Source organism: Lacerta agilis, chromosome 7 (genome assembly GCF_009819535.1).
Source record: "Lacerta agilis isolate rLacAgi1 chromosome 7, rLacAgi1.pri, whole genome shotgun sequence".
In the NCBI taxonomy this organism is placed as follows: domain Eukaryota; kingdom Metazoa; phylum Chordata; class Lepidosauria; order Squamata; family Lacertidae; genus Lacerta; species Lacerta agilis.
In genome coordinates, this window is record NC_046318.1 from 49,643,669 (window position 1) to 49,655,382 (window position 11,714).

The 11,714-nt window shown below is 40.1% G+C and overlaps 1 pseudogene; it reads right to left on the bottom strand.

The window, feature by feature from the left end:
* Positions 1–764: 764 nt before the first annotated feature.
* Positions 765–11,047, bottom strand: LOC117050422 (annotated as a pseudogene).
* Positions 11,048–11,714: the final 667 nt, after the last annotated feature.

Here is an 11,714-nt window from a genome sequence, read left to right on the forward strand (position 1 = left end):
AAGGATAAACGCCCAATGCCTGAGCCAAGGTCTTCCTACATCTGAAATATTAATAAAGTTGTGGTCAATTTAATTCCATAGAACGTTGTCATGAGTCATTATTTCCCTCAGGGGCTGCCCCGGGGTCCGGGGGGACTTCGCCTGGCCGCGCAACACCATCAATTTAAAACTTCGTGATACAGGGTTGCCTTCGGATGTCTTCAGAAAGTTGTGTAGTTGTTCATCCATTTGACATCTGATAAGAGGGTGTTCAACAGGGTTGGTGATGCTACCACGGGGCGGGCACCAGACCCAGATTCATAGCTGAGTTGGCTGTTTTCATTAGATCAGTCACTTTTTTCACCAATTCTGGCTGTATTTTTGTTTTCTCTACATTTCTTGCTATAAGTTTAAAAGGATTTGCATTATAGGGCTCAAATCTTTGAGCACCCTTTTATAAACATAAAAGAAGCCCCACTGTTTTAATACAGGTGATTTATAGACCTTACTCTTTCACTTGTAATATTATTTCATGTTTCAGTTAAACACTCGCCTTCCCGTTATACTCTTTGATTCAGCCTCTACTAGAGCAAGTACCCTCAAAAGGGGAATTCTGGGTGTATTGCAGCAAAGGACAGGAAAGCACTTTCCATTATAAAATGGGCATTCTGGGAGTATTGCAGGATAGGGCAAGACTTGTATGTCTTCGAAAACCTAGCAGGTGCTGAGTTACTGAACTAGGGTCCCTTCCCGATAATTAATAAACAATCCAGCACAATTCTGTTTATATCAATTTAGCTTTAATAACATAATTATTAATGCTTCCTATTACAGACATCTAGTCAGAAACACTGCAAATGTTTTATATGGACTAGTTTGCTTTGTAATGCTTATCAAATCGTTCTGAAAGAGCTCTTAATATATTTTCTGGCCTTTTTTGGTGTTTATCCCGAAGATTATTAAGTGCAATCTTTGCCTGTTGAAAGAAAACGAGTGGAATACATTGTGTTATAGGAATGTATTGCAAAATAGGTATTCACAGTTATTAATATCTGTGAGGAAAAAGCTAAAGGGATCAGAACCAGAGGCAACCCATTTATACCAGCTATAGAAGCACAATATGTAACTTCTTTCTGTGATATGCAAAAGACTTTGTGTACTGAGGTGTGTTGCACGATAGTCCTTGTCTCTCAACCCTCAAAAGTGGCTTCTTTAACATGGAGGGTTGGGCCTGAGGAGCCAGGGTGAGGAACCCCTACTAGGAATCAGATCATCTCTCAGTGAATCCACCCCACTCTCTTTATGTTTACCAAGATCACTGTAGGAGAATGGCGGAGAAACGAACATATGTGCCTTGGGCTGATTTGTACACAGTAGTTACCTTGCATGGTTGTTACAATGTATAATAAAAGGATGGAACCTCACAACAACCAAGCCATAACCCCTTGCAGGGAAAAAAAAGAATTCCCATTACATGAGCAGATCTCTCTTTGTGCTGCATAGTTTTTCCCCTTTGATTTGTCTCAACAAGTTAAGGAGAGGGGAAATTGAGTGGTGGGCATAATGCACAGACGTATATATAATGAACCCTATATCTGGTCAGATAGAACGAGGAAATCAATATGTACAATACTATTTAGAGCCGAAAGAGAGAGAAACCAAGAGAAAAAGAAATACTCTGCTTTTAAACTTCCAAGTTTAGAGTTAACTTACTTTTTCAGCCAGCTCTACAGCTGTTATATTTGGATCATATGGGATGGGTTCTCCAATAAATGTCCTCAATTTCACTGGAAACCCTCCATAAATGGGAAGGTACACACATCGAGTTTTATCATACAGCCATTTTGTCAGCCCTGTGTATGAAATGGAGGAAGATTTTGAAGGAAAGTGACGCTGTATCAAATTTGAAATTGACATTCTCCGTGTTTAGCAGTTGCAATAAATACTTCCCAGAGAGGAAGAGTTAAATAATATGAGTGCTTGGGAAAAGAGATACAAGATATTCAGTCAGCTCTTTTCAGCTCTTTGCAATCAGATTCACAAGTTTTGTACAATAGACTGCAGAGTATGGTTTGTTTCTGCTCAGTTCCCCTCCATGTTAGGGTTGCTCCCACATTTATCAATTATAGCTTTCTGTTAAAAAAAAAATAACACACACCAAAGACAGTCTGACCCACCATGGTCTCGATCCCAACATAATTCTTTCTGTGGGTATGCTAGTCAACAGCAGTTTAAATCTGGTTTAGGCTTTGTGTTCTGGTCATCACTTTCTCCTCTTTGATATCTTGGAGGCTGTTTAAACAGGTTCATCTTACTCTCTAAAAGAGCATCCTATACTAATTCCTCTGAGCAGCCACACAAATTGCTCCTCTGACTGTCTGAGAGGCAATTAATAAATCTGTGAGTCTGTCAGTTGATCCATAAGAGAACTGACTAATGCATATAGAAGCTAAACACATGGGATGGGAGAGACAAATGTGATTTATTTCCCTCTCTGTTAGACCAGATGACTAATCTACTCTTCTCTTATTTGTTCTTCCCTCTATATCTTTTATCACTCTGTGCTTCCTTACAAGAAAAATCTTGGAATTTAAGTCCTTAGCAATGGAAGATTTTCAATTCTCCTTCCTCTTCTGCCACCCCCTTTTTAATTTATCTGCATTAGAACTGTGTCTATTAAAATTCACCAAATCAATAAGAATGTGACTCGAGCTGTGGAATTAAAATCTATTTTATTACTAAAAAAAAAATCTAATAGAAAACTAAGCAAGGGCATGTTCACTCAGTACTTTTATTGAAAAAAATTAATATTTAAACATACTAATAGACACATACAAATATACATACACACATGCATATATTCCCCCGTATATTCTGTAGAAAATAATTGGTTATGCCTATAAATAACATTTTACATTTCTTCTCACCCCTCTACCACCCTTCCACACACACCCCACCTCACCCAGTGCTGGGCTTCCAATCTTCTCAGCTGCAATATCTTCTATCATTTCTCTTATATACTATTAATTATACTATTATTTTCAATACTAATATTTTTAATTTCTTCTAGCTTATTTTTCTCACGGAACTTGTTTCATTCTGATAGGAGTTCAGGTTTTTCAATATAATTTTGTATATATCCCCAAAAGGCATTCCATTACTTTTCCAACCTGTCCTTTGAGATCCCTCCAATATTCCCCATTACAAAGGCAGGCAGCACGAATTTTGCACATAAGTGTACATGGAATAAACTCTATTAGTGAGTAGTAAACAGATATTCTTTTAAAAATATCTTTCTATATTATTTAAATGTATATTGCCTGAAATCGCTTGATCAACCAAGGTATTTGACTTACTTGTCTTTCCAATGGTCCTGTATGCTTCACAACTGTTTTGTGTAAAAAAAAGGGATGATGGGCTAAAAGAATAAATGATGAAACAAACATGAAAAGAAAGGTGAGGACTGGATAATTATTTTGTCCCAACCATTCCGTCCTTATTTTTGTTATGGACTATGAAGAATGCTTCATATCTGGGATTATAATGAGAAGCAACTCATAAATGATAATATAATTGGCTTTAAAATTCCTGACACATCTAATCAAATATCTCAGATGAAGGAACTTCAGAAGCTGTCCTCCAGATTTTCAGAAATTGAAGAGAGAGATAAGGAGTTTGGGGGCAGCTCGTAGGCAACGAGCGCCCCCCAAAAGGAAACAAGGAGAGTCCCGTCATTGGAAATAAAAGGAGGGGGATAAGACCTTTGAAAACCTTCTTTTTAAAGGAAAAAAAAATAACTTTAATACTCCTCCTCCCTGGATTCAAAACCTCAATCCAACTCTCCTATATTTTACAAGATTTATTCTGGAACATTTCCCACCCACTCTCTTTTTGCTCTTGGGCATGTTGGATTTTTTTTTTGCTATTTAGTAAGTTGGATTTCCCCCCTTTTTTCTCAGTTTTCTCAGTTTCTTGGGCAATTTAATTGAGGTTGTATACTGCTGCCCCCCCCCCGCGATTATTGTTGCATTTATGAAGGATGTATCATATCAACAACCCCTGATTTTTTTCCCTCCCTCTCTGGACTGGGGGCATATTTAAGAATATAAATTTTATTCCGGCTTGGTGGCTGTGGCTGACTCACAAGATCTTGCCTGCTCAGACTGTGTAGCTTCATATATATTGGATTTTACCCCCTCTTTTTCCTACCTCCCCCCCAGCAGCGGAGCTAGCCGCTTGGGAACCCAGAGCGGTGCATATGGTGTGCACCCGGGGGGGGGGCGATCAGCCCAGGAGTGTGATCGGTTTGGCAGCGATCTACCCAGGGGAGATTTTGTCACTTCCCTCAGGGATGATACCTGGGGTGGGACGCCCCCACCATACCCCCTTCCTCCACTACTGCCCCCCATTGCCCCCCTTAATTAATGGTTTCTTGCGCAATTTATTTGAGATTGTTTTTCCCTCTTGCTCCTCCCTTCTGACAGGCTAGTCTGTTCCTCTGCCAAGCATGTCACCTATTGATTATAAAAAATAGATTTGCTTATTATTATTATTATTATTATTATTATTATTTTGTTCTCCTCGATGGTTGGAATAGAAACCCTATTTTTCTGCCCTTCCCCTCCTAGTTGTGGTTCTGGCATTTATTTTATGTTATTAGTAACTCAGAGGGCTGTACAGTTGGAAATGAAAATGGCTGCAGAAACACTTGTGAGCTGACGTAACAAAAATAACCCCAAGGTCAAGAAAACAATAGGATACATAAAACAAAAAGCCGCAATATTTGGTGTTATATAGAGCAGTGTTTTTCAACCACTGTTCCGTGGCACACTAGTGTGCCACGAGATGTTGCCTGGTGTGCCGTGGGAAAAATTGAAAAATTCAAGAGAATTACTTTATATATAGTCAATATAGGCACAGAGTTAATTTTATTAACATTTTCTAATGGTAGTGTGCCTCGTGATTTTTTTCATGAAACAAGTGTGCCTTTGCCCAAAAAAGGTTGAAAAACACTGATATAGAGATCCCTGCCATCTGGTGGTTAACTAAGGGTTCTGTTTGTAATATAAATATTCTTGTCAGCACTTTTTTTCTTGGCACAATTAAAATAAGAATGGCCTCACAAGAGAAAAATCCAATACAGACACGTAGCCAAGCAAGGAAGGGTCCCCTTCAGGAGTGTGAGCCAAACATGGACCTTGTGGAGGCAATGGTGGAAATGCAGAAAGATCTCCAAAGCCACACTAAACTGGTAGGTGAATTATCTACAGAAATAAAGGCCCTTGCAAGCAAAACAGGCAATTTGGAGAAAACGGTACAAACTCTCCAAGAGGCTGTTCAAAAGAATAAAGAGGAAAATAAACAAATAAGGAGGGAACAGGAAAAGATGCAGGAGGCGATAGCATCTCAGGAACTAATGGCAGACCATTTGGCTTTCATTGAATTGAGGCAAAAAGAGATGCTATTAAGATTTAGATCTATTGCTCAGCAATCTGGTGAAGCAATTGCGTGTCGAGACCCTGCGGCCGCCCCCTCAAGGATGAAATAAAACACAAGGACACAGGATATGAGGTTAATGTTATTGGGCAAAATTTGGCCACAACTTTATTGGTTACAGAATGTGAGTGGTATTGGCTTAGGCATTGAGTGGACCTGACTATATCTGACTCCTGTCCGTAGAGCAGGAAGTCAAGTAAGGGTAAACCACTGGTAGGGGGAGCTCCGTCGATTCAGACCAACTCGAGCTCCCCCTGGGTTCCTAAGGGGTCGCGGCATGGCCCTAGCCCCGCCCCGGGCTTCGGACAAGATCCACACCCCCGGATTCCTTTAACGGAATACCATTAAGCTTGGAGGGGCAGGCGATGGCAAGGCCTCCCCTCCCCCATCATAAGGTCACCCAATGCCTAACCGCAACACCTTATAAAGTTGTGACAGTTGCTATGTGGTAGGCAAAAACCACATGGCCAAGCCAATCTGCCAAGTGGAAAAATTCCTACCAGGCCCCTGACAAGGGCAGGCGACCAACCGAAGTCCAGAGCAAGGCCATTGAAGAAAACCTGCAAATATGGAGGGAGGGTGGGAGATTGAGGTAGCGAGCCGAAAGGAAGCCCTCCGGCTCGCACTTCTGCCTTTAAAGGGGAGTCCAGCCACGCCCCCCAGCCGGCCAGTTGGCCAGCTGTTTGCTGACGTGGCCGGGAATCCTCCGGGCAGCGAGGGACAAAGTCCCCCGCCCACCCGGAAGTGAGAGGGCGACCACACGGTCCACCGCAACTCCTCCCCACGGGTAAGTGGAGCGGATTAAGGGATAAAATAAATGAGGCACATGCAAATCTGCTTGAGACTCAAAAGCAGGAGGAACATGAAGCTATTGTTCCAGTAACAGGTAGGTAGTCGTGTTGGTCTCTAAGGTGCTACTGGAAGGAATTTTTTTATTTTTTATTTTGTTTTGACATCAAGCTATTGATCATGCGTTCAGGGTTAAATCCCCATATGCTTAGAAGAAAACATTTCCAGGAGATTGTTTGGTTTTATTCTAGAAATATCAAATAATGAGTGCTCCAGACATATTATGAGAAAGTTCTTGAAATAGATGATGAGAGGATTATAATCCTAAAAGATTGGAAAACGTTTATTGAATATTTGGGGAATAATTGTGTACAGCTGAAAATGCATTAAGATAAATTCAACAGTGTAAATAAGTTTTGATGGATGCAATAATGGAATACTGAATGGCATAGTTTTTGTAAAATATGCAGGGATATATGATACGTAAAATGATCCATGGAAGGAGAAGGGATTTTATTGATATCTTAAGGATGTAAAATGAGTGTGTGTGTGTGTGTGTGTGTGTGTGTATATATATATATATATATATATATATATATATATATGAAGGGGAAAAGGAAAATGCAAGTTTTCTTTTTGAATGTCTCCAATTTCAGTAGGTTTTAAAGCAGGGGTGGGAAAAGTTGTGGCATTCCAGTTATCATTTGACCCCCAAACAGGATACAATGGTACCTCGACTTATGAATTTAATCCGTTCCAAATGCACATTCGTAGGTCGAAAAATTCGTAAGTCAAAAAAAGCAATTTCTCCATAGGAATGCATTGGAAACAAAAAATTCAAAAAAAATTCGTAAGTCGAGTAAACCACATCTAAAATTTGTAAGTCAAGTAAACCCCATCTAAAACCGCTAACGGATGTCCTTCGGATGTCGAAAAACCCATAGGGATGCAGGCACTTTTTTCATTCGTAAGTTGAAAAATTCGTATGTCGAGTAATTCGTAAGTCGAGGTACCACTGTATCTGCCATCCTCAGCTATGGAGGATGCTAAATCAAGGGTGTCAACACAGTACGTCATATCCAGGATAATTGTGAAGACAATGCAAATTGCACAAAAATCACTCACCACTTTTGCCTCCAAAGCTGCCTAAGCAAATCCTGTGCGTTTACCCGACATTATGCAGTAATCATGACCATACATTCCTTCTCTAGCTCCACCAGGTGAAATGGCCATTAAATGGCCTTTCTTCAGAATTTCCACAATTTCAGCTTTCTTGTAAGATTTCAACCCGATCACATAATAAAACATCTGGAGCCCTGAAAAAATAAGCCCCAAATAGAAGAATGCATTTTATGTGAAACTTATTTAGGAAATAGTGGGGATACAATACAAGTGTCATTATTGCAAAGATATTGCACTATTATGGATCACAAGCATAGCTCTCTGCCAATCCATTTCAACTAGGATTTCATGGATGGTGCCTTTATGCTAATTCCTCTTTTGCTCAGATGTTTTGACAGTAGGCTATTTTTGGAAAGTGGGGTTGAGTGCTGAGATGGCCACCTTTTTAGACATGTGTTCCTCAAGTCAAGTCTGTAGTGCAACAGAATAGCCTTCAAGTTTGCATTATGACAAAACACAGCTCACAGTGCATTGCTGCACCATCCAATCCTTCCATTCCTTTAGGCTGCAGAGCTTTTGGATACAGTAGTCACCAAGAGAGATAGAGAGAGAGAGATACACACATGGCACAGAGGAGACTATGCTGATGGAAAACTGCCTCCACCAGCAGAGATTGGTCCACAGATACAAGGGTGGAGATTATATGCTGCATTAATTAACCTAGTAGAAAAACTGCAAACAGCACTCTGTGCTACTGGACCTCTTTGGGCTCTGTCCTTCCTTCCTTATTTAAATGACCTTTCTGTGATGTCATATTTTCCTGGTGTGGCTGCTCTGTGCATGCAGAGGAAGATGATGTGGGGTAGTGGCAGTGGTGGACCATGAAAACTACAGCAAGGGTGCCACATGTGTTTGACTGCAGTGTCACATGGGGGCATAAAAGCTGTGTGTGGGAATGCTTGATTGACCATGTGTTTGGCTGGGGCCATGTTTTCTGGATCTGTGTGCAGATTTGGTGATAGGTTGTACTTGCTATGAAAGCCACGGACATGTCTTTGGAGCTTCACTTGGGCTTCTGGCCTTTTCCTTAGCCGTAGCTCCCACCCCATCCCAGCTGCCAGTGGTGTTTGAATACAGAGGATTTTGTACAAGTGGTTTGCTAGTACAGATGCTCCCAAGAAGAATCCCATACTTTGCGTTGTTCCTTCCAGTAAGGAATATCCTATCTTTATTAATGACTGAACTTTGCAAAACACTTTGTACTTGAGGAAATCATCAACTTAGAGACCCCAAATCCTACGCCTTGCCCTATTCTGGCATTGAAGTGAGCAGCAATTATTACATGAGAGCTTGCAGTCATAGCATAGGAATTAGATGACACTATCCAGATTCCCCCAGTTTTAAGATCTCTGAGGAAGAATGTAGACAGAAAAGAACAGCATTTCTTCATGGAGACAATTTCTGCGGACTCAGTTGTGAATTGGAAATAATTATTCATCCTGCATTTGTTCTCTTTTACTAGCAAATACTTGGTGAGAAAGTATTTTTAATATTTTGTTGGAAGGCACCCAGAGTAGCTAGGGAAACCGAGCCAGAAGGCTGGGGTATAAATAAATTAATAATAATAATAATAATAATAATAATAATAATAATATCCTTTATCTGCACTAACTATACAATTTTACTTGTTACTGCTGTTTTTACCTGATTTCCTGATATACAGTTTTATATCTTACAGCATTGTTTTATGTCATATTTTACATGTTTTATGTAAAAAATTATGAGTTAAATTTAAATAATTTACCTGGAATCCAATATCCCACAGGATGAATTAAAGAAAAGCACAGTCTCCCCGTTTCTAAAAAATATCTAGCCAAAAATAAGATATAGCCAAGAGGAATAACTGCATGATGATAAATAATAATCCCTGGTCCTTTAGGGATTTGTTCCGTGCCAGTAAGTTCATAACCTGAAAGTAATAGAAAATGCAACAAAGAAATATCGCAAGCATTATTGGAGGAAATCAGTGTGGTTCAGGAAAAAAAAAATGACATTTAAGATCAGGTTGAAAGCTCTGTTATACGCTCCATCATTCTGGATGCTAGGTTGTCATCCACACGGATCAAGACTTTCTGTGTGGTGGCCCCTTAATGAATGAAGGGATTTCTCCTCTCCTGGAATGTTCCTTCCTTCCTTTTTTTTGAGCACATGTGGAAACATTTTTGCCCAGTCTTTGAGTGAGCTAAAACTGTGTTTCTTGTTTTAGTCAACTTTAAGCTTTTATATAGGTTTGAGCCCTTGAGATGGTTTACTATGTGGTTATACTTCATTTTTCTGAGACTTTTTTTAATTTAAAGAGTAGTATTGGGTGGCTCTGTGGGTTAAACCACAGAGCCTAGGGCTTGCTGATCAGAAGGTCGGCGGTTTGAATCCCCACGACAGGGTGAGCTCCCGTTGCTCGGTCCCAGCTCCTGCCCACCTAGCAGTTCGAAAGCACGCCAAAGTGCAAGTAGATAAATAGGCACCGCTCTGGCAGGAAGGTAAACGGCGTTTCCGTGCGCTGCTCTGGTTTCCCAGAAGCAGCCTTGTCATGCTGGCCACATGACCCGGAAGCTGTACGCTAGCTCCCTCAGCCAATAAAGTGAAATGAGGACCGCAACCCCAGAGTCGGCCACGAGTCCCTTTACCTTTATCCCCCTTCTCTACAAAGTGTTGCTTTGCATGAGAGCTATCCAGGGCCTGGAGTACATTTCTTCCCCATCCCTAAGAGCTCCAACTTCAGGCATCTCCAGACCATTCTCTGAATCACTTTATACCAAGTGAGAAAGCTGTTTCCTAGACAGACACACCCTTGACCATATCCTAAGTAGCTACAGGGTCTCATCCTTATGGCCCAAACTTGGTTTTGGTAGTGTATTTCTCATTTCAGTTTCAACACTGACAGTAACATGAGACCTGTGGGAAGCATTGAGAACACATAGAGAATCCGATGGATCAGGCCAAAGGCCTCTGTATTAGACCATCCTGTCCATCTAAATTAGTAGCCATCACCATATCCTGTGCTGGCTAATTCCATAGTTTGTGTACATAGTTGCTAATTGTTTCTCTGTGAGGTGTAAACAACATTCTCCAGGTTTCTTTTGGAGAAGAGGCATACTTTAAATGTGGTTTAAATGTATGGTGTTTATGCAGCCACCAGCTGACCCTTTCTTCTGTAATCTGTCTTATTTATTTATTTTATTATTTATTTATCGAATTTATATACCGCCCTATACTTGGAGGCCTCAGGGCAGTTCACAGAACCGCCTTAGTTTCATTCTTCATAAAATGTTTTGTTTTTCTTATTACATACATAAATAGCCATGCCTTTATTTTGATCCACATGGAGCCAACCCAAACTTGTAGCTGTTGTGACTCTGGGGTGGGTTCAGAAGTCCAGTCCTCATTCACTGTGGCAACTATTGTTCCAGTGCTTCAAGCCTGAAAATCTGATGCTCAGTCCTATGAAATTATAGTGACTCAGAATAGAGAATTATTGCTATGAAAGAAACATTTACTCACCATGCCATATCTTTCCATATATATCTACAATATGAGCCACAAATCTCCTTGGCTTTTCCCAAATTTTGCTTTCATAACCAGTTTTTTGGTGCTTATTCATCTTCATGTAAACATATAGGAAAAACGAGGAAGCACAACCAGCCAAATATATATCTATTGTTAATGAACAAAGCAAAACCAGATGCTTTCGAAACCACCAAGGGTGAACCACTGAGCTCAGGTATTCTTCTAAATAAGGAAAACTTATCAAGTTCTGCAGCATTTGAGTAAACCAGCTCATTGTTTCCTGTTCTGAAGCACCAAGTGTACTCAATGAAATAAATATATGAAGTGAAATTTTCTTCAGTTGTGATGCTATTTCCCCCACTGTTTACCTGGAAAACAGAAAATGCAGTATGTTCATTGGTTTGATCTGCCATCCCAGAAGCATTCATGATTACATGAAAATCTCATGCTATTTAATATTTTCCTAGTTTTCCCCACTGTAACTTGCCAAGTTGCCATATTGTCTTTCTAACGTCCATCATGGAGATTTACAAAATAACAAATATATGACTCCATCATTTATCTGTCGTAAAGCAAGCTGGTTTCATTCCACTGCTGAAGGTTTTTCTTTGTTTTGTTTTGTTTTTTTTGCATTTTCAAAAACAGGAACAGAGAGCATGTTTTATCTAACATAGGCATGATGCCTCAAAGTAATTTGAAGGTCTGGCAGGACATTCATTTTGATGGCCAAAACAGTGATAGCTTCATTCCCTCCCATATTT